We start from the raw sequence: 24,579 nt of genomic DNA, 5'->3' as shown, positions 1-24,579 counted from the left end.
TGTCCCCTTACGCATAGTCAAAGATTTTCTTTGACAAGAAAGTAACAATAGACTGCAATTATATAGGACATTAAAGATTACAAATCCCATTCCTGACAACAACCGCATCTGAATAGTATTATTTCCACATTACAGAAGAAGAAACAAGCTCAGAGAGCTGAAGAATTTCACCCATAATCATGTGATTAAAAACTAGAAGAGTCCTTTGCTGAGTGTCAGCTTGTTCTACTCCTTTATATTGTCTTTGTTGGCAGAACACTACTGAACATCATGCTATGGTCAAAGAAATAGAGTCATATTTAGAGAGTAGTGTATCTTTTGGGAGGTTGTGGACATAATAGGGCACCAATGTGGTGTGTATTATCACACAGAACTGAAGATTTAGGCAAACTTTTTTTAAAGATGAGGAAATCAAGGTCCATAGGGCCATAGTAGTCAGAAATGCTCTGTCTGGTGTTAGCCTCAAAGATATTTTGGGGTGTCTCTAAAACCTTAATTCACTGTTAAGCTTAAAACTGCATTAAAACCTTGGGGGACACTCCATGTTAACCCAAACAAACTCATTTCCTTTAAATTCTCAGTATGGTTCTTTTATTTTTAAATTTAATTAAGCCTCTATGAAAGACTAAATGAATGAAATAACAAATACTTTATGCTCCTATAAAAATATGTTTATATTTTTTAGATTATGCCATCTAATGAGTTTTTAAACTTTGGCAGAATGACCTAGGAATGTGTGATTGGCATTGTTCTTTTGAATATTTTGATAAGTGACTTAGGTGAATGTAAAAGTGACGTGCTTAGCAAATTTGTGGCTACATGAAGTTGGGACTAGTAACTAAAATTATGGAAAAAAGAATTCCAAAGAAATGGACATGACAATGGTCCAAATCTAATGTGATTAGTATTACTTATTCCTCTAATCAATAGTGATGTAGAGCATTTCTACATGACCATAGATAGCTTTAATTTCTTCATCCAAAAACTGCCCATGTATTTATTCTAATACTTCAGAGAGCTGTAATTTCATCCAAGTAGATGGGGAAGAGGATAACCATTTATACAGTACTACTATGTGTCAGGCACTATGCTAAGCATGTTTTACAAATATTATCTCATTTGATCCTCACAACAACTCTGCAAAGTAAGTGTTATTTTTATAATACCTATTTTGCAGTTGAGGAAACTGGGGCAGACAGAGGCTAATTGACTTGCCCAGAGTCACAAAGGTAGTGAATGCCTGAGGCCAGATTTGAACTCAGGGTTCCTGACTCCAGGACCATCTATCCATAGGACCACAAGCTCCCTCTGTGCATTTCACACTTTAGTAGATATTTTAAGTATTTGACATGACCTCCCCACTCAAAAAATCATCATACTATGATCAATTTCATGATGATCTCAGGGAGCTAGGTTATTCCTAGGAAGACTGTCATTATGATGACTATATCAGAGCCTTCAACTTGGCAGAAAATTCAAGAAAATATTTTCCAATATTTAGCCATAGAGATCACCTCCCCTCCAAAATTAAGCATCTGAGTAACGCTTTATGGAAGGTAGATTAAATTGAAAAGAGATTGATGTAAAGTACTACCAGTACAGGATGAAGGAGGAATGCCTAGTCTATGGTTCCTGTGAAAATTAGCTGATTTTTTTATTGAGCTCCAAGTTCAAAGTGAATCAACAGTATGATTTACCAGCTAAATAAAATAATAATGATAATAACAACAAATTCTCATGCTGCATTAATAAAAATAGATTACCTAGGACAAGGAAAGGAATAGTACCACCCTACTCCGCATTGATCTGACTGCATCATAAATGTTACCAGCATTCAGTTCTTCTCACTTATGAAGGCCATGGACAAGCTGAAGCATGACCAAAGCTGGGTGACTAGGATGTTCAGGAGACCTATGCTAAAATGAAGTTTAAGCATCTGGAGACATTTTGCCCAGAGAGAAGAGGACCTAAAAAGGAAATAATAGTATTTTCCAGTATTTGAAGGACAGTTATGTGAAAGAGGGATCCAGTTCATTCTGCCTAGTCTCAGAAGGCAGAACTGGGAAGAATAAGTGGAAGTTACAGTGAGTCAGAATTATGCTCCATATGCAGAAAAATACAATAAACAACAAGGAAGGAAACAAGCATTTATTAATTATATTATATGCTAAGTACTATGTTAAGGGTTTTACAAATGTTATCTCATTTAATCCTCACAACAATCCTGGGATAGAAATGCTAATATTATCTTCATTTTACAGTTGAGGGAACTGACGCAGACAGAAGTTAAGTGACTTGTCCACGGTTACACAAGTAGGAAGTGTCTGAGGCCAGATTTGAACTCAGGAAGATGAGTCTTCCTGACTGTAGGTCTGGTACTTTATCCTTTGCACCACTAAGCCAGTGTTTTAAAAGCAACATTGCATAACAATTAGAAATATGTACACATGGAATTGGCTACCCAATGTGCCCATCACTGTAGGGATTCAGGCAGATGCTGAATCATCACTTGTAACCAGATTGGTCCTCATGACCTCTGAGGTCCTTTTCAGTTCTGGGTTTCTCTTATTTATTATTCTCATGAAGGTAATAAGATCTAGTATTTCATTGTACATAGTCTTGCTTCCTTTTGCTTATTTTAAATTTTTATCAGTCCAAATTTTCAAATTAGGTCATTTTTAGTTGAATGTTTTAGAATCTGGTGAACATCTGCGTCTTCCCTGAAACTATCAGTTTAGCCTTAGATTTTACTGAATTCATAAACACTTCCAAGAGACAGTGGGTGCATTTCTTTTGAATTATTCCATTTGAAAATTCGTGCTTACAGTGATTATTCTTCATCAGGAGAAAGGTTGATGAATCATGTTTCCTCTTAACAGTGAGGTGAATGTGGTGGGAATTATAACTTTGCTAATATCGCATACATTGTCAGGCACAGTCATTTTGTCACGTAGCTTTGTTGAAATATTTTTCTGGTTAGGGAGGCTTCATTTTTGCAAGGGGAGGGAGATATCAATGTCATGTTAAAAATACACAAAATATATTAACAAAATGTTGAAAAATGTTTGTAACTTCCCTGTCTCAGTCCTGTCTTGTTTGAGTAACCAGTCTTTCAACAGGAAAATCAATCATTCTAAAAATTAAAGTTTTATGATGTAGACATAGCTTGTTTAACAAATGGATGAATGCCTTAAAAGTTACTTGTCAAAATATAATAACTAATATTATTTTTAAATTTTATTTTAGACTCAAAGGTGAGAACACAGGTACAGAATAGAGAAAAGAAGCAAAAACATATCATCAACTTAAATACTGGAACTATAATACAAAGTAAGAAAAAAAGCATGTCATGTTCATAGCAGAACATAAGAGAGGATTAAAAACGTGAAACAATAAATTTTCACTTCAAGAAAGTCTGTATGATAAATATTACACCTTGTGTTGAGAATTGTTCTTTACTTCCTTGTGAGTTTTCTTTTGTTCTCTGCTGTGCATTTTTTACTTTGTTTTTCCCCTCCCTCTAGGCCCCTAGAAGGCTACAATTAAGTAGATTTGTTTGGATATATTTCTTTATAACTATAGATATATAATACACATATACATATGCACACACATATGTAGACATATATTTTCCCAAACTTACTTTACTTCTAATCTTTGTTTTTATGTTTGTTAGTAATACTTTAAAATCATTTTCAGATGCACAAAATATTTTCCTTATGAAACCCTTAGAAGACATGGAATATATATAAATTATCTCCATTTTACAGATAAGAAAACTGCCACACAACCAAAAAATGTTTGATGCAAACCCAGATCTCCTAATTCTAAGACCAACGCTCTTTTCACTTTATTACACTATATTTCCAGATCTAAACAGCTAACTATTAATTTCCTTTACTATTGACTTATTTTTTAAATGGAAGTTTTTCTTGTTGGAAGAAAATTTACCCAGAGATCTACTAAAATCATATTATATGTAAGAGGTCATTCAAAATTACACCACATTTAAAGGAAAATAATTGTCCTTTGAAGTCTTTACAATTTGGTCTTCAGCCTCATTTTAAAGACTAACTTCAGATTATATCCCCTCACATACCATGTGTGGTAGCCAAACTGTGTTTTTTTTTTTTTTTTGTACATGATACTATTGCTTTATATAACCTACCAAACCTCTCATTTTCACATCTCTCCCACATCTAATTCCTCCTAAATCCATTCTTCATTCTCATCCACCTTCCAGTTTCTCCAGCACCCAATACCACACCAGCCTCACTCTTACCCTAGATCCACTCTCTTCCCTAACTAATCTTCACCCTGTAGTTCAGCAAAATGCCATTCTTTACTGTTCCATCCCTTGGTCCTTTGTCCAACAAGCTCTTAAGCTTTGCTAAAGACATATTCTTTTTGAGTTTCACCATTTGTCTTCTCTGCTCCTGCTCACCCATGCTGCTGAACAAAGCTAGAAATCCCTAACAGTGTTGACTGGATCCATTACATATTCATGTTTTTAAATCTCAATTTACAGAAGCAAGCAAATTCATTTTTTCTTTTGATAGATATTCTTTTGCATTCCTCAAAGTAGCAGTTCTAGACCTTTTCCTCAATCTTCAGGGCTCCAATACCATTCCCTTCCTACCTATCTTCTCACCAGAGGACCTCATTTCATAGCTTACTGAGACACAGAGAGCAATCAGTGAGCTCTTTCTTTTCCTTTCAATTTTTGAAATCCCTTAATATCATCCCCTAGTCTTTCCTTTACTCTAGTTTCTGATGAAAAGGTGGCCTTTTCCTAATCAAGATGCATCCCTCTTCTCATTCTATCCTTTTCTGTCTTCTTTGGAGGAACCCCTACAATCATTCCAGTCTTCTCTATTTCAATTTGCCTTCTCTATGCCTTTGAACAGCCCTTCCTTCTTCCTGGAAGAAATTTCCCCCTTCACTTCTACTTGTTAAGTATCCCAAGTTTCCTTCAGTCCTCAGTTCAAGCATCACAGGAAACTTCACCCTCCCCAGTTTTTAGTACCTCTCTCTACCCTACCCCATCAAATGACCATATCTATGTACATATACACATATGTATAACACTCTATAGTAACTCACGCATATTCATGTTTTCTCTCTGTTAGAGCCTAATCTCCTTGAGGGCAAGGACTGTTTTATTTTTGTTTTTTTGCTTAGACTTTGAAGATCTGAGGTCATGTGATCAATGAAGAATTCTTTTTAATTGGATGGTTTTATAAGTACAGAATGAAATTAACTCTCTGAAAATGCACTTTTATAAATGTAAACAATGTTTTGCAATATTTAATAGACTGTGAATAATGTTGTAATAATTTTTGTACCCCTTAAGGTATTTTCATCTCATATATGGACCTTCTCAGAAAACATACTCAATATTCAAAGTATAACTGAACCACCACCTCCACTTAAACTTTATCATATGAGCCTCCACCGACAAATTTACTTTTTCTAATAGGTCAGACAACACAATTAATTAAAAGTAAGTTAGTTAACAAAATAGCCTAGTAAGAAAAGTAGAAAGAAAATATTTCAGTGAATAATCTTGTGTACTCTTTGTTCAATATATACAATATCAGTGGGAATAGGGAACATACATAATATCATATATGGAAGGTCACATTGGGCAGAAACATCAATGATCAGAGTACAAGTATAGAGGAATACATGTGTAGAAAGCCTGTTTGTCCAATACATGTGCAGGAAAGAGTAAAACATTCTTTGGATGTTGCCTAGGTCTTCTGGTAAGTTAACTATGCTGCTAGCTATTCTAGCTGGGTTTTACTCTTTCCTGAAACTTCTAATCATTGTGTATAGAATCACTGATGCTCCTACTTAGGCAAAACAGTGAGCATTTTTGCAAGTTTCATAGTGTCCTTCTCTCTGATAATAGTTGCTGGTCTTCATTTCTTCAGGACACCACTGGCCTACTTTTCTCTCATTTAGTGGAGTGTAGTAGTTAGAAAGCCTTTCTCTGATAAAAGCAGGTAGATAAATTTATAATCATAACTATGAATGACTATACCCGGTCAAGGGTCTTAGAAAGGTAGTCACGTAGAGTGCCACAAAGTAAGATTAAATGCATTCTTTTTACTCACTACTTTTATAAGAATCTAAAGCATTATTCCAAACCTCTGTCTGCTTTAGGATTAGAAAGTTTCTTTTTACTTGCATTATTTCTGGATTTCCAATCTACATTCTCCTTCAAATCGTTTTAAGAAGTGTGGCAAAAGAAATTGTAAAGGCTTGAGGGTCTGAGGAAAAGTCATTTTCCTCGGTTTCCCAAGACTCTTTGGATCTTGTTATTCAAACTAAAGACTTAAAAGTTAAAAAAAGTCTATGTTACACTCAATTTGGCATGAAATCTATCTTACACTACAGGAAAGTAGGGAAGAAGAGGATAAGTGGGGTGGGGGGGGATGATCGAAGGGAGGGCAAATGGGAAGAGGAAGTAATTAGAAGTAAGCATTTTGAGGAGAAACAAGGTCAAAAGAGAGAATAGAATAAATGGGGGGGGCAGGATAGGATGGAAGGAAATGTAGTTAGCTTTTCACAACATGACATTTATGGAAGTCTTTTGCATAACTACATATGTATAACCTATATTGAATTGCTTGCCTTCTCAGTAGGGAATGGGCGAGGAGGGAGGAAGGGAGAGAAGTTGGAACTCAAAGTTTTAAAAATGAATGTTTAAAAATTGTTTTTACATGCAACTGGGAGATAAGAAGTACAGGTTATGGGGTATAGAAATCTATCTTGCGCTACAAGAAAATAGAGGAGATGGAGAGAAGGGAAAGAGGGGATGTGATAGAAGGGAGGGCAGATTGAGGGAAGGGGCAATCAGAATGCACAGTGTCTTGGGGTGGAGATAGGGGAGAGATGAGGAGAAAATTTGAAACTCCAAATCTTGTGGAAATGAATGTTGAAAACTAAAAACAAATAAATGTTAAAAAAGGCATAAGTAGGAGTCTATCACCATATTTCTCAAATAATTTATTCCAAATTCTTGACTTTTGAATGCAAATGTGGCCAGCAATAGACTCCCCAAGCCTTCCTACCTAGACCAATATATAAAACAATATGGTTTTATCATTAGGATCATGACAAAATAAAGAAAAAGAAGTTAAAGTGTGCTCATAACATGCTATTTGAAAACAAGTCTATATTTTAAGGGAAGTAACAATAGCATATAACAATAAGATATAATTGAAATCTTGGGATAGGAGTGCTTCAACTTTGAAGAAAAATGTGGGTTTAGATCATTAAATTTGTTCCACTTTTCAATTCAAATAGGAATTTCAGTGGAAGATTGAATTATACAATAAGTGAAGCACAAAAATTCATTTCATTACAAAAATAGGCATGCAAATTACATTATTGCAGAGAATCAGAGAACTTTGGGAAGAAGGTTGTACACCTGTAGCTAAATATAAAGAGTATCTAAAGCTCCTTCAAGAAAGATAGAGTATATTTGCTTGGGGAGAGGGAAGGCTCACAAAAACCTTCATATATTTAATTTTATATTAGCTGCGCTTTGAATTCTAGGAGGCAGAAGAAAGTAAGTATTGCCCTCCATGCATAGGTGACTGCTAATTAAAACAATAAAAGGTGGGCAAATGGAATTCCATGAACAGAGAATAGTTAACTAGCCAGAAGAAGAATCATGTGAAATAAGGCTGGAAAAGTTGACCCATCCTAAGTTAAAACTGTGGAGTTGTTTTTGTTGTTGTTCTTGTGTTTGTTTTATCTTAGAAGGAACAGAGTGTCACTGAAGTTTTTCTGAGTAGAGACAGGGACATAGGAAGGTCTTAATTTTAGGAATATCACTTTGACAGTTGTGTGGAGGATGAATTAATTAGTTGACTGTTGCAATAATTCAGGTGAGAAGTGATGAGTGCTCGAATTAGGACAAAGGGTGAGTATTTGAAAAAAGAGTGATGGATATGATATAAGAGATACAAACATATAATTGACAAAATTTGATAAAAAGAGATGGCAGGGAAGATTCTTAGGGTTCCAATCTGGAAGACTGGAAGGATGGTCATACCCTAGACAAGCTAGGTTTTGAGAGAAACATAATGAGATATTTTAACGTGTAAAATTAGAGATGCCTACAGGATAAATGAGTGGAAAAGTACAGTAAGTAGTTAGTAATATGGAGCAATTAGGTGGATAGTGGATAGAGTACTGGGATTTATCTTCCTGAGTTCAAATTTAGCCTCAGGCACTTCCTAGCTGCGTGACAAATCACTTAACCTTGTTTGCCCCAGTTATCATCTGTAAAATGAATTGGAGAAGGAGATGGAAAATCACACCAATATCTTTGCCTAGAAGTCCTCAAATGAAGTCATCAGGACTGAAAACAACTAAATAATAACTAAGTTAATAATAGAGAAGTGGGCTTCGAACCTATGGATTCTGATGAGATGACGAAGGGAAAGAGTGCAGTGACAGAAGAAATGATAGGTTAGGATATAGCCTAGAAGACCCAGAACAGAGTCTGTACAAAGATTAGCTTATATGTAAAGGACAATCTTAACTATTAATCACATCCTGGACATCTGTAGCCAAGCTATCTTTAGTCAGTACATCATCATCTCTACTTCCTCCCCACAGGAAAATTGGACTGTGCCCCTAGAACTCTGTCCTGGATTTTGATAAGTCAGTTTGCTTGATTCTAGGCCTTGATAAGCACTTTCTAAATATCCCTAGGGATCATGCCACTTCCTTTACCAGTATTCCTTTATGTATGGTGTTTCCCCTTAGAATGTAAGTTTTTTGAATGAAGAGATTATGTAGTATACTTCTATTTATATCTCCAGTGCTTAGCAGGACACATGAGAGAATCAAGGGGGAAGATTGATTGCTATATGGAAAAAACTTCTAGATAAATTTTTTAAAGTGATGTCTTCCAAGAAAGGGTTGTCTTGTACCTGTTGAACCAAAGAAGAAATGAAGCTAAGTCTTGGATGCTATCAAACTTGTCTGAGTTTCTAGACAGTTTGAAAGTATTCAACTAAAAGCTGTTGAAATTCAGAATTTCTACAGTCCACTCCTATCCAGAGGCTTTTTTTCTTTGCCAAATTAAAGAGAGAAATTTGACCCTGAGTGTGTTGCTGGAGGCCATGGCTAATCTAATTTATTCTCAGTGGAACTTCACAAGTGAGCCTTAGTGGAGCCTTTTATGCAGACCGGCTGTCTCATTACATTCTACAGAAAATCTTGCCACCTTGAAAGTGCATGATTCAACTCCATTGGAACAGGAGCATCATGTGTGTGAAATAAAAGAATGGTGACATTAGCTGAACAACCTTCAAAATAAATATTGAATATTTTTACAGAAATACTACCCAGTTATGGAAACAAATATCACTGTCTAAAGAGCTTTCATTGAGATAGTCCACAAACTTCCAGTCCAGTTCTGGCATGGGAGGGTCTGACATTTCTTAACATTCAGACTGAAAATAAAAAAGGGAAAAGTGAAGTGTTCAAAGCATAAGGAGTTTAATTTTAGAAGTAGAGCATGCTTTTAAAGCTCTCCAGAGGCTGGCCTCTTCTTTTCTTTCTAAGGTCCTTGAACATTATTCCCCTTGACACACTCTATAGTTTAGCTGTTCTTCACAAATGACATTCCACTCCTCCTCTTCATGCCTTTGCACTGGCTCTCGTTCATGCCTGGAATTCTCTCTCTCTTTATCTCCACCTTTTGGAATTCCTGACATTCTTTAAGATGTACCTCAAATGCCACCTTCTGCAAGAAGTCTTCTTGATCCTCCCAGCTGTAGTGCTCTTTCTTCTAAGGTTTCCTAGCACCTTCTCTATTTTTATCATCTATTTTAGCACAGTCTCTATCCCCTTCTCTCTCCTTCCCTCTTCCCCTCTTTAATGTGACACACATTTCAAAAGATGTAATCTAAACTATGTAGAAACACACAATCCCCTTCAGACACACACATGTGCCTTTCATCACACTTACATGCATGTAATATTTGCCATGACTACATGGCAAATATTTTTAAGGTTATTATTTCACAAACCCTTTACCACCTAGGTGCTATGACTGAAAGTCAAATAACTAGCTAAAGGAATATCGTTACTTGTTTTTTGATTGAGTGGATCAGCTGCCTAGGATTCCTCAAGTATATAACTCTTGAAGTGAGGGTAGGTAGATAACCATTTATGCTTTTCTATTAAAATACATACATTTTGACTAGACTAATCAGTATAAATGTTTAGCTTAATCATTATTTGTTATGTAGAAGAAAGTAATACACAATGTAGAACAAAACTTAAAGAAATACAAACAATTGGGAACAATGTGGAACTTTATTGATGAAAGTTCAACTATTTTTAATGACTTTAATCTAACTAAACTTTTTCCATCAGAACTCAATAGGAAATAATTTTCAATTTATCCTTAGTCTTTTCTTGGGTCAGAAGCATTTGAAAACTATGAACTGTTGACAGCTATCAGGTATCTACTTCACTGCTTCAGAAAATTGTTGTTTTGTTTGTCCTGAAGTCCTTTACATATGGTTCTATCCCAGATATCAACAAACTGCTCATAATTTATTAGAAAGGAGACATTAAGTGACTCTTTGTATGACCATTTCTTTCCAAATATTCTTTTGATCTATTCAATCCTTCCTTGACGAATGCAAACTTGATACTCCATACGGCTTAATTTAAGCTGGAAGAGCCAAGTTTTCCGCAACCCTTACCCACAAGTCAGGAGTCTGCAAGTAAAACTTGTGATGGTCTCTTTCCAATCAGAAAAACAATTTTCCTGGCAACCATGGTCAAATAACCACTATTCTCCTTCATGATGAATAATCAATTGCCAATCTCTATTGAATGAATGTCTTTATAAATGCCATTTTATAACTGTGAGTTGTTTTTGTTGAGTCATTTTTCAGTCATGTCAGACTTTTCATGATTTGACCTTCCACAACAGCCCTGCTTTTAAATTTTAAATGGACTATTATTTTTATACCTTGTGAAATATTTAAAACACATCTGAATAAGACACACATGGGTTTATAAATGGAAATAAAGACAATGTTGTCTCATACATGTAAAATACATGAAACAACACTAATCTACAAATTGACAATAGACTTTGAAAATAGGTAACTTAGCAATATAATTTCCTAGACAGCCTGCCTAAGCACATCACTCTATAAACACATTTTCACACACAGGCATTTAAATGTCAAGTATGCACTCAGAAGTATTTTTTTTAACATTTAATTACCTTTTCATCTTTTGGTACAAAACAGCACATATCTGTAAGGGGCCAGCCCAACCTCTACTGAGTTGTCAACTCATCCCACACACAGGTGGTAGTGCAGGACCCAACATTATTCCTTTTTCATGTAGACAGAACAATGGTTATAGCAGTAATTTCTCCATTTACAGATTCAGAGTCTCATTAATAGATGTGGTTATGCTAGCAACTGAGGATCTTTCTCTAGCTCCATTTTTTTTTCTTTGGGTTATAGTCCTCTAACTAGAAGTTTGGACAATTCATGTAACTTCAGTTCACTTTATGTCATGAAACTACCAATTCATGACTAGGCCAGACCTAGGTTAGCTGCTTTAAACATTGGCAGATCTTCCAAAAAATCTGAAGACCGTGCTAGCTTTTGAAAAGCTTTTTGTATCCTAGCTACTTGCTTAAAGCATGCTGTCCTCTGGGTCCTCTCCAGAATGTGATGGCTACTTTCACTGGCAGTAGAGATCCCTTGGCACTATTGTATTAACTCATCCAATCCACAGACAACTGGGTCGACTTTTTGGCTTCTTTTACTTAATGGGTAACATGTAATTCCCATGATGTGTTTCACCATTTCCTTTGCCTTCTGGCACACATATCCAAAGGTGCTCAACCCTGAAAGTAGCATTTGGGTCATCTTGTTTACCTCCCTCCCAAGTCAGGATTATTCCCTACATAGCTCATATCTTCCAGGATTTCAACTACTTTTGATATTCATGACTCAAGTGAAAGAATTAATACCACTTCTTTGGGCAGGGAGCAGAGGCCAAAGATTGGCAGATCAAACTCTTGGGGGTTCTGTCCTTGCTTACTTTCCCTTGGCTGTTAAAATTCAAGCAATTATTAAAAAAAGGTACTTTTTTGCACAGTCTGTTCTTAAATGTTTACAGTTGTGTTACTATTTGGTTGAATTATTACCTTTCCAATTAGTTCTGGTTTTTAATTTCTCTGCATTTTTTCTTCTTTTAATTTCTTCCTTTCTCATCTTGTCTAGTATTCATGCCTTTCTATAATGTTGCTTTCAGGTGATTATTTTATTAAAAATAGTCTTGGCTTACATAATTTTTTTCCTTTCTAGGGTTAGTAGCATCAATTATTTAGATCCACCATTAAACATGGAGAAGAAATAAATGAGCAAATGAATGAAAAATAATATTCATTAAATATATACTAGTTCAAAACACTAAGGATACAAGAAAAGTAAGCCAGATTTTACTTTCAAGGAACTTTCATCTTAATAGGGAAAACCACATAAGAAAGAAGTATTAACTGCAAATCAGATAGAAAAACCCAATGATCCTTAATATGCATCAAAGCAAATGGTGATTCATCTTCTTTAATGTCATTTCCATTGACACAACCATAATGATTTCTATTATTGAGTTATTTAATAGTTCCAATGTTTATGTTAGAGATTTGAGGGGCGAAAGGTTTCCTTCTAACCAAACATTTCCCACAACCACAAATTTGAAAATTCCACCCAAAGAGGTTCTTTTCTTTGGATCCAATCAATTGGCATGAATTATTGAGCACCTACTTTTTGCCAGGCACTGGGATTAAGTTTGAATCTTTCCCCATATGCATTTCACTCATAATTTCTTAATATGGATGAATTTTCCAGAGCCCTTCAACTTTTGTTTATGTCTAAATTCTTTAAGTCTCCTTGAAAAGGGAAAAGTGGGATAAACATCTATTTAGTGTCCAGTATGTGCCAGGCATGAAGTAGTTTAGAAATCTTATGTCATTTGATCTTAATAACAATCCTGGGAAGAAAGTATTATTATTATCCTCATTTTTGTAGCTAAGGAAAATGAGTCACAAGGTTAAATGACTTGCCCAGGGGCACATAGTAAATATCTGTGGAAAGATTTGAACTCAATTCTTCTTGAGTCCAGGCTAAGCACTGCACCTGCTATGCTACCTTTGTGCCTTAAAAGCATTCATGTGAATATTTTATATAAAAGAGGATCTAGAAGGAATTATATGTTTTACATACAGTTATTTGCCTTGCTCAGTGCCAAAAAAATGTAAGTTCTTTTTTAAAAATGTGGTTGTACTAGTACCTGGCACATAGTAGGTATTGAAATAAAATGTGTGTTCCATTTAGTTTTTGAAGTTTTCTTTCAATTCCAAAGGTAAGAACTAAGCTTTAAATAAAGAATATGTTTAGGAATGGGTATAGTTGAAGCTAATTAAATCTTATATAGTATTTTATGTTTTGACTAGAATATTTTTAAAAATGTTTTTATTTTTCTAAATATTTCCCAATTAAATGCAAAAAATTAATATTCATTTCAAAAATTGTTCCGAAGGCAGAGCCAAGATGGTGGACTAGAAAGATACACTTACGCAGGGTCTCTCCCCATAGCCCATAAAATACCTGTAGAGAGGGACTCTCAACAAATTTTGGAGCAGTAGAAGTGGAGAACAACAGAGTGGAAGAGATTTCCAGCCCACGGTGACCTGAAAGGCCCACAGAAATGTAGGCTGTGCCAGACGAGGAGCCCAGCACAGAGCCCAGCCCAGCCTTGGCGGAGCGGCACAGCGTGATGAGACTCTGGGAGGAGGACACCTCAGGAGTGGAATCTCCAGTCCCAGCAGAGCGTCCTCAGATCCCTCAACCCAGCTCCAAAGGTCAGTGACAGGCTTTTATCAGCTGGCCAGGAAGGGAGAAGGGCTTTCCAAGACAGTGGCCACAGAGGCAGCACAGCAGCCCACAGAAGCTCCATTGTTGGAGCGTAAAAAAGCCTGGGGCCATTGAAGAGCTGAGTCTTACCTCAGCCCTGGGTGGAGGCTCTGGCCAAGCTGGTCTTTGTCTCACACTGAATTGCGGCCCTGCCCATTCAGGTTATCTGAAAACCAGCCCCCAGTGCTGACATAGCAGAACTGGAGGCCAGGTGTCTGAGGAGAGGTAAATGCTAAGATTCTGGGCATAAAAATCCCTCTCTGCATCCAGACAAGTACATGCTTGATCGTGCTACCACAGAGGAACTGAGATCTCACAGATTCCCAGAGTATACCCCCTCTTGACAAAGGACCCAAAAGTCAAGTAACTGGTTGGGAAAATGACCAAAAAAGGGGGAAAAAAAAACAAGACCATAGAAGGTTACTTTCTGGTTGAACAGATATCTCCTCCCATCCCTTCAGATGAGGAAGAACAATGCTTACCATCAGGCAAAGACATAAAAGTCAAGGCTTCTGTATCCCAAACATCCAAAATAAATATTCAATGGGCTCAGGCCATGGAAGAGCTCAAAAAGGATTTTGAAAATCAAGTTAGAGAGGTGGAGGAAAAACTGGGAAGAGAAATGAGAGAGATACAAGAAAATCATGAAAAGCAGGTCAACACCTTGCTAAAGGAGACCCAAAAAATGCTGAAGAAAATAACACCTTGAAAAATAGGCTAACTCAATTGGCAAAAGAGGTTCAAAAAGCCAATGAGGAGAAGAATGCTTTCAAAAGCAGAATTAGCCAAATGGAAAAGGAGGTTCAAAAGCTCACTGAAGAAAATAGTTCTTTCAAAATTAGAATGGAACAGATGGAGGCTAATGACTTGATAAGAAACCAAGAAATCACAAAACAAAACCAAAAGAATGAAAAAAAGGAAGATAATGTGAAATATCTCATTGGAAAAACAACTGACCTGGAAAATAGATCCAGGAGAGACAATTTAAAAATTATGGGACTACCTGAAAGCCATGATCAAAAGAAGAGCCTAGACATCACCTTTCATGAAATTATCAAGGAAAACTGCTCTGATATTTTAGAACCAGAGGGCAAAATAAGTATTCAAGGAATCCACTGATCACCGCCTAAAAGAGATCCAAAAAGAGAAACTCCTAGGAACATTGTGGCCAAATTCCAGAGTTTCCTGGTCAAGGAGAAAATATTGCAAGCAGCTAGAAAGAAACAATTCAAGTATTGTGGAAATACAATCAGGATAACACAAGATCTAGCAGTTTCTACATTAAGGGATTGAAGGGCGTGGAATAGGATATTCCAGAAGTCAAAGGAACTAGGACTAAAACCAAGAATCACCTACCCAGCAAAACTGAGTATAATACTTCAGGGAAAAAAATGGTCTTCAATGAAATAGAGGACTTTCAAGCATTCTTGATGAAAAGACCAGAGCTGCAAAGAAAATTTGACTTTCAAACACAAGAATGAAGAGAAGCATGAAAAGGTAAACAGTAAAGAGAAGTCACAAGGGACTTACTAAAGTTGAACTGTTTACATTCCTACATGGAAAGACAATATTTGTAATTCTTGAAATTTTTCAGCATCTGGGTAGTTGGTGGGATTACACACACACACACACACACACACACACACACACACACACACATAAAGAGAGAGAGAGAGCACAGAGTGAATTGAATAGGATGGGATCATATCTTAAAACATTGAAATTAAGGGGTGAGAGAGAAATATATTGGGAGGAGAAAGGGAGAAATGGAATGGGGCAAATTTTCTCTCATAAAAGAGGTAAGCAAAAGACTTTTCCATGGAGGGAAAAAGAGGGGAGGTGAGAAAAAAATGTGAAGCTTAGTCTCATCACATTCGACTAAAGGAAGGAATAAAATGCACACTCATTTTGGTATGAAAATCTATGTTACAATTCAGGAAGGTGAGGGAGAAGGGGATAAGCAGGGTGGGGGGGATGATGGAAGGGAGGGCAATGGGAGGAGGGAGCAATTTGAAGTCAACACTCTTGGGGAGGGACAGGATCAAAAGAGAGAATAGAAGCAATGGGGAACAGGATAGGATGGAGGGAAATATAGTTAGTCTTACACAACACGACTATTATGGAAGTCATTTGCAAAACTACACAGATATTGCCTATATTGAATTGCTTGCTTTCCCAAAGGGAATGGGTGGGGAGGGAGGGATGAAGACAAGATGGAACTCAAAATTTTAGGAACAACTGTCAAGTACTGTTCTTGCAACTAGGAAATAAGAAATATAGGTAATGGAGTATAGAAAGTTATCTTGCCCTACAAGACAAAAGAGAAAATGGGGACAAGGGAAGGGAGGGATGATAGAAGAGAGGGCAGATTGATGATAGGGCAATTAGAATGCTTGGTGTTTTGGGGTGGGGGGAGGGGAGAAATGGGGAGAGAATTTGGAACCCAAAATTTTGTGAAAATGAATGTTAAAAGTTAAATAAATAAATTTTAAAAATTGTTCCAAACTGTCTCCTTCTCCTCTCACTCCTTCCCCCTTGATAATTTGATATCATTATCAAATTATACATGTGAAGTCATGCAAAATATGTTTCCATATTAGCAATATTGCGAAAGAAAACATAACAAATAAGAAAAATTTTAAAAAGTCAAAAAAAATACTTAAATTTGTATTCAGAATTCATCAATTCTCTCTCTGGAGGTGGTTAGAATTTTTCATCATGGGTCCTTTGGAATTGTCTTCAGTCACTGTCTTGATCAGAATAGCTAAAACTTTCACAACTGATCATTCCTACAATGTTATACTCATAAAATAAATTGTAAACCAAAACTTGTTCAACTATTCCCCAATTAATGGGCATCTCCTAAATTTTCAATTCTTTGTCACTGCAAAGAGAGTTACTATAAATATTTTGTACCCTAGGTCCTTTGCCTTTTTTTTCTTTTGAACTCTTTGAGATGCAGACCTAGTAGCGATATTGTGGGATCAAAGGGTTTAGCTGATTTTATAGTCAATTCTTGCCTATAATCTTAACATACTTACATCTATGGCTACAATTACTTCAGTACTTCATGACTACCCATGTGTCAGGCAGTCAACAAGCATTTATTAAGCACCTCCTCTGTGCTGAGGATACAAAAAGTCAAGACTCTAAAGGAGCTCACAGTCTAATGCTTGAGATATCATGTAAACAACCTTGGACAAATTATATACAGAGTAATTTGGAAACAATTAAAAAGAGAAAGCACTAGATTAAGAGAATTAGGAAAGATGTCTTGTAGAAGATAAAATTGTAACAGCACCATGAAGGAAGCCAGGGAATCTAGGAGATGGAGGTGAGGAAGGAGAGTATTTCAAGCATGGAAGACAGTCAGCAGAAGTTCAAGCATGGAAGACAGTCAGCAGAAGTTCTCAGACAGGAGATGGAGTGTCTTGTTTGAGAAATTTCAAGGAAATGAGCGTCACTGGCAGAATATGTAAGGAATAGGTATAATAAGCCTAGATATGTATTGGGATGGAGTGGGGCATGTTATGAAGAGCTTTAAATACCAAATACAGGATTTTATATTTTATCTTAGAAGAGATAGGAGAGCTACTGGAGTTTATTGAACTGGTGGAGGGGGAAATGCCATAGTCAGAATTGCACTTTAGGACTACCCAGAGGAAGAGAGGTGAGGTATGAAATCCATAGATAACTATCACACCTCCATGCATTAAAATACAATTTTATGAGTTGCCATGGTCAAAAAATAATAATAATCTTTGGTGATGGACTTCTTTGACACTAATGAGGCCGATGCTTGTAAATGAATCCATCACCTGGTTTGTATTTTAGAAACATTTCTAATTTGTCTTGACCGAGTCTAAAACTCTACTAGAAGAAATTGTACATTCACAGGTTATTGGGGCACTTGAAAAGAATTTTATTGGGCATCTTTGTGTATGTTCATGTGTAAATGTGTGTATTTGAATGATCTAGTAGCAACAAAAAGTTTTTATGAACATAATTTTATTGATATTTCTCTAATTTCAAAGTTCACTGTATGTTATTTTCTCTCACTTCAAATTTTGTAATTCAACAAAATAGTTTTAATGTGAAATTCTTGAAATGAAATTCCTAATGTAAGAGCTATTTTATCTTCATTTTTATATCCTCATGGCCTTCCATGCTGCCTAGAATGCAAACAGTATATGCATGTTAATTGATTGATATAGATTATCTTTGTTTCCGAAGAAAACTTTGGGTGAGAGTTCTAGGTGTGGAGTCAAGAAGCCCTGAATTAAATCTAGTCTTAAACACAGTTCTTTGACCCTGAACAAGTCAAATAACCTATTTGTCTCCATACCCGCTACTGTAAAATGGGGACAATAGTACCTCCCTTGTAGGGTTGTTGTGAATACCAAATGAGATAATATTTGTAAAGTTATTAGCCTGGTACATAGGAGGTATCATATAAATACTTACTCCCTTCCCTTCTCTATGTCCATTCATTTATTTATTTCAGTAAATCCATGATCTCATTGCTGTGGTCACTCCTAGTGAGTGCTAATGGAAGCTCCTTATATTCTGCATAAATTTTTTCCACTTCTGTCCATAAACAGAATATAATATTTATATAGCTTTTCAAGGTGGCAAAATACATACATCCTATCATCTTATCCTCTCTATAATCCTATGAACTAGATTCTATTATAATCCCCACTTTATAGATGAGGAAACAATAGCTGAATGGAGTTAATTTCTAGTTTAAGATCCCAGAGTTGGTGAGGTTTGAAGTTCATTTTTTTGAAGCCAGTTCCTTCTGACTCTGAGTCAATGACATTATGCTATCTCTCAAAAAGCTTCCTCAAAGGATCTACCCAATTCTCTGGAGGCCTTTCTGTGGTTCTTTTGTGGGTTATAATACCAATGAAGATTGTGAGCTCTCAACCTATTATCATCCCTCCCTCTGTATACATGACCAGTCAAGTATGCCCTCAATGATGTCTTTTGACCCATTTCTTTCATGGAAGTCATTGTTGGGTACTTTAAATAATCATGGATCTTACTGATGAGGCCCTGTGATATTCTACAACTTCATACCATCAGTGAAATGTCATCTACAAATACCATCTTTTTCCTAGTGGAATTCTGCACAGAAACCACTTCACGATACTGGCAAACACTTTCAGAGCATGGTTTGCTTGATATTCATAGTCAGCAGATAAATGAATAGCTACCTAAATCAGTTATAGAATCTTGCATGGTTTTAACTTGTGTGTGTGAAAATGAAGAAAATTACTATCACCCAGAGGGCAATGGAGAATTATATATTCGATGTAAGAAGCTTCCAGTGTACAATCAAAGAGGAACTTTTAGGGGAAAAGTAGGAGTAAAAGATGTAAGCAGGAAGATGGATGTTAAGGGATGACAGTTGGAAAGTTTGGGTGTTGCACTGGTGTATCTGTAACATTGGGAGAAAACAAGAAAGGCCTCAAGAATATCAAATGATCACACTTACAGTATATGTACGTACATGCATGCATGTAATGCATGTGTGTATATGTACACACGTATGTATGCATGTGTACATATACATACTTATGCATATGTGTATGTATGCATATAACATATACACATGCATACACACATTTATATATTTGGACATGGCCAGTGTGAGACTGTTTTTTGTTTGCTTGACTACATATATTGTTACTATGGTTTTATAATAGCCAGGTTTCCAGACTCCTGACTAATATTAATAATAACTAACATTTATATTCTACGTATAGTACAAATGCCTGGCACTGCGCTGAGTGCTTTACAATTATTATTTTATTTGATTCTAACAAGAACCCTGAAAGATAGGTGCTATTATTATCCCTATTTATAGATGAGGAAACTGAGGGAAAAAGAGGTGAAATGGATTTCTGGATTTGAACTCAGACTTTCTCTTCTACAGAACCAGCACCCCATCCACCGCACCATCTAGCTGCCTCACTCTCTTTCACTTAGGTTGTTGAAATTTAACCACCCTGAAAGGAGAAGAACATGCAGAACAATTCATACCTTAACAAATGCACTATCATTTGGAAAAGACTTAAGAATTCCAATTAATGGAGTAGCTAACCATAATTGTAGAGGACAAGTGATGAAACAAGCCGCTCACTTCCTGCCAAAGAAGTGATAGACTGAGGTTGCCCAGTGAAGCATTGTTTTGAACATGGCCGATGTAGGACATTGCTTTACTTGATTATATATATTGGTGGAAGGTGGGAAGGGAAGAAAAGAAGTTTTTTTAATTTGAAAAAATATAATTTTATTTGAAAAAATAAAGTAGTCTACATGGCTTTGTTCTCTTTCATTTACTAATGTTAAATCATGGGTTATTTTGCTACTCTTTCCTAAGGTCACAATTACATTAAAATCATGGATTGTCATTATATACGCTAATTTAGGTATAAAATTCTTCATAGAATTTATCTTTTTCATCCTTTGAAAGAGAAATGGAAAATACATATACATATATATATACATATACACACACACAAAAATGTCCTACTTATTTGGAACTAGTCCTATTTAAAAGATGCTATTGATATTCTTTGTATTTGCATCACTGCCATTTCTGGAGAAGAAGAAAAAAATACAAAATTCTTCCACTTTTACACTGACTTTGTGACAAATAAAAACAAGTATAACTGCCAATAGACTGACAAAATATGTTAATATATACAATATTTTTTCTCTATGTAGTCTCCTTCCTCCCTACCTGTAATGAGAAGGAAGATACATTTCCTCATCTTTTCTCTAGAATCTTTGTTGGTTTTTCCGTTACTTAGACTTTTGTTTTTTTTTTTTTTAGTGAATCATTTATGTAATGGTACCTGTTATATCTATCTATCTATCTATAGACAGACAGACAGACAGATAGATAGATAGATACATGGATAGATAGATAGATAGATAGATAGATAGATAGATAGATAGATAGATAGACAGATAGATAGATGGATAGACAGATCGATAGACAGACAGACAAATAGTTCTTTTTGATTCATCAGCCTTACTTGTTATGCTAGTTCTTAGTAACAAAATTTTAAATCAGAGTTTTATGAGACTTTAAGTTACTAATTGTTTCAATATTTCACTATAGAAATAGACATTATTGACATAATAACTACAGATAATGTGGACATTTCTACAGTGAAACCTCTGGTGCTTGTGAGGCCTTCCTTGAAAGGTTATGAGGTCACAGTCAATACAGAAGGCACTCTGACTTTGATTTGAAGACAGGATCTCCATTATTTGAGTTACAGTTGACTTCCCTCTGGCAAAGAAAATGGTGCTCAACAACCTAGGCAAGAGAACTGTAATTGAATGCTCTACAACCTGATCCAGCATTGCTGAGGTGCAGAGTGAGATTGAGGGGATCTTCAAGTTGATCAAATCTCTACAACTGGTAGTGATGGATGCCAATACCATCACAAACTTTGCTCAGCTGACTAAGACCTCCCTGGCCCCCATCATCGTATATGTCAAAGTCCCTCACCTAAGGTGCTTCATCATCTGATCAGCTCCTGCAGAATGTCACAGGTGAAACATGTGAATGTTCAGATGATAGCATATGACAAGCTGGTACAATTCCCACCAGAATCTTTTGATGTGATACTGGATGAAAACCAGCTGGAAGATGCCTGTGAGCACCTGGTTGAGTACTTGGAACTATACTGGAGAGCTACTCATTACCCAGCCCCAGGGCCAGGCCTTCTGAACCCACCCTGTGCCATCTCTGATCTTCAGAAACAGCAGCAGCTGGGGGAGTGAAAAGGGAGTGCTCATGCCTGGAGCAGGAGAGCCTGATGCCTTCAGATAAGGCCGGTGAGAACTCATACAAAGCTTGGACTGGATCTCCTCAGCACAGTTCTCACCATTTAGAAGATGAGTACACCAATGTCCATCAAGAGTTGTACCAGCCACATCGTCAGCACACATCAGGGCTACCCAGTGCCAAAGGATGGGACACTCAAGATTGGCTCCTGTCCCAGAACTTGGAGCATAATTACAATGAAAGGAACTGGAAACTAACTGGTCTTGGCCTAAGGACAGCTACTGAAGTTCTTCCTCATGCCTTGCCCCAGTCTGTCCAAGGGAGTGGATGGGGAAATGGGAATAGCAGGGCACAATTTTATTAGTAGGTTAGAGTTAAACTAGCGTTAGCCTGGTGCTAGGCTTAGTCTCCTAGGCCCCCTTTCCCAACTCTGGACCTTAATATTCCAAAAACTGTAGGTGGCTCTTTTACCTTCTGGGCTAAGGACTCCCATCCACTCCACTTACCAAGTGCTAACTATATACAGTTCTGTACACTAGCACCTGTCTTCTCTCCTGCACAAGAAGCTATCCTATACAGATTTCTGTAGAAATGGCCTTTCATTTCTTCCAGACTCAGGAAAGGGATATCCTCCCAAAGGTGACTGGGAGATGAGGAAGGACCACGACAAGGAACAGCTCCAAGGCCTTGTAGAGAGTGGGGAGGCTTTTGCTACATCAGCCAAGGGATTCAGACTTTGGGGTCCTTATAGAGACCCTGTAGCCCTGAAACCACACATGAGAAACGAGAAAATCATCCCATTTCCACACCTGAATTTCACTTCTATTCATCCATTCAGTTGTCAAGTTGTGAGGGGTGGGATATTACAAGAGCAATCATCAAACTACGTTGGAAAGAGAGAATAAACTACAGACGCAGGCATTTGGGAAAGGAAGCAAAATATAAGTGTGACTGACTACAATCTAACTGGTCATAACCCCAAATTATTCAGAATTGTTTACGCTTTCCTTTGAGGAACAAGAATTAAAGCTTAATAAAACAACACCAAGTCAAGGATGATTATTATTTTTTAATCAACTTCCTGAATACCTAGTGGAATCAGTATACATCAGAGTTTCTTAACTTTTTTTGTGTCATATACCCTTTTGGCAAGGGACAGGTAGGTGGCATAGTGGATAGAGCATGGAGTCAGGAAGACTCATCTTCCTGAGTTCAAATCTGGCTTGAGGCACTTAATAGCTGTATGATCGTGGGCAAGTCACTTAACCCTGTTTGCCATAGTACCCTATTCTGTAAAACAAGCTAGAGAAGGAATAGAAAATCACTCCAGCATCCATGCCAAGAAAACCCCAAATGGGGTTATGAAGAGTCAAAAAGACTGAACAATGACAACAACACTTTTGACAATATAGGGAAAACTGTGGACTCCTTCTGAGAATAATGTTTTTAAATTTAATAAGTAAAATCTTTAAGATTCTAAAGAAAACCAAAGGTTAGTGAAAATAAGATTATATTGTTTTCCATTCAAGTTCAGCACCCATCAAAATCTATCCAGGAACTACTCAGAGGTCCATAGACCTGTAATGGTAATTTAAAGGGGGAAATCTTTCATATTCATTAATAGACCCATGGACCTGCCTGGGTCACAGGGAGGCCTGAGTCACATGGAGCCTGTGGTGGGAGGAGTTTGCTGAATGGGAAGAACAGGAAGAGTCTGAGCTAGAGCACAGTTGAGACAAAATTTGGAGAGAGTAGTCAGAACTGAAGGATGCAATTAAGCCTGCAGTTGACTGTAAGTGTGAGAAGGGGATTTTTGTTTGAGGAAAGCCTATTTGTGATTTGTTTAATGGAGCTGGTTTGTGGGATGCCTAGTAGGGCAAAGACTAGAGGATGGTATTGTTCTCTGCATTGTTATTGTGTGTAGATTTTTGTTACTGTGATGGATTTGGCTTTCTGGTGTTTGAATAAATGTTTTGCTTCTGTCATCCATCCAGAGGATCTGTGATATTTCACTATTCAAAACTGTGCTCAGATTTTCATGGTCATGATGGGCACTGTGAATATCACATTGGTGCTACAAATGATGACAGAGATGGGATCATGAAATATCAGACCTCTATTTGGAGATAGAAGGGCAGAGGAGACAGAAGAAGAAATGGATGTCCCAGGGTAGGAGGATTTGCTCTATTCCTCCTTGGCAAGATAATGGGCTAAAGGCACAGGGCTCTGTGAAAACTGGAAATTGAGGCTACAGAAGGGACAACACAGAGACTTAGAAAGATGTTTGCAGGGAATACCAATACAGTCATGGAAAGAAATGGTAGATGTGTGTAGGAGAGGCTGGATTTTGCTAAAAAGCTATTGAATTATATGTAAAAGCAGAGACCAACTGCTGAAAGAGAAAGCTCAGATGGAAAGGGAGTTGACTGGTTTGCAAAAGAAGCTTTCTATCTTGCAGTGTTCAAACTGTCCTTTAGGAGAGGAAACTAGAGATTTCAGGTAGTGGAAGAAAAAGATGTTGTTGGTTTGGCTCACAGGAGGTAAAAAATCAACAACAGGAAAGTGAATGCATCCCTTGAACAGCTGAGCTTTATTGGGGCTCAAACACCAGCCAATGGAATGTGTGGGAGGAGAATGAAACAAATGAGGAAGCTGAAGTTCAGCCAGTACTAAGAAGGAAGCAGGACAATCAGGGATGGGCAAAGTTTTGGGGAGGTAATTGAGGATTTTACTCAGCAGGAGGTTGCAGATATTTTGAGTTGGTTCACCAGAAGGGTGGGAAAATCA

General features: G+C 36.8%; 1 pseudogene; it reads left to right on the top strand.

Moving 5' to 3' along the window:
* The first annotated feature begins 8,432 nt into the window (after window positions 1–8,432).
* On the top strand, window positions 8,433–22,077 carry LOC140522832 (voltage-dependent L-type calcium channel subunit beta-3 pseudogene; annotated as a pseudogene).
* Window positions 22,078–24,579: the final 2,502 nt, after the last annotated feature.

The sequence above is a fragment of the Notamacropus eugenii genome, chromosome 2 (assembly GCF_028372415.1).
Source record: "Notamacropus eugenii isolate mMacEug1 chromosome 2, mMacEug1.pri_v2, whole genome shotgun sequence".
Classification (NCBI taxonomy): domain Eukaryota; kingdom Metazoa; phylum Chordata; class Mammalia; order Diprotodontia; family Macropodidae; genus Notamacropus; species Notamacropus eugenii.
The sequence above is the reverse complement of the archived record's forward strand: the minus strand, read 5'-3'. Positions and strand labels throughout refer to the sequence as shown.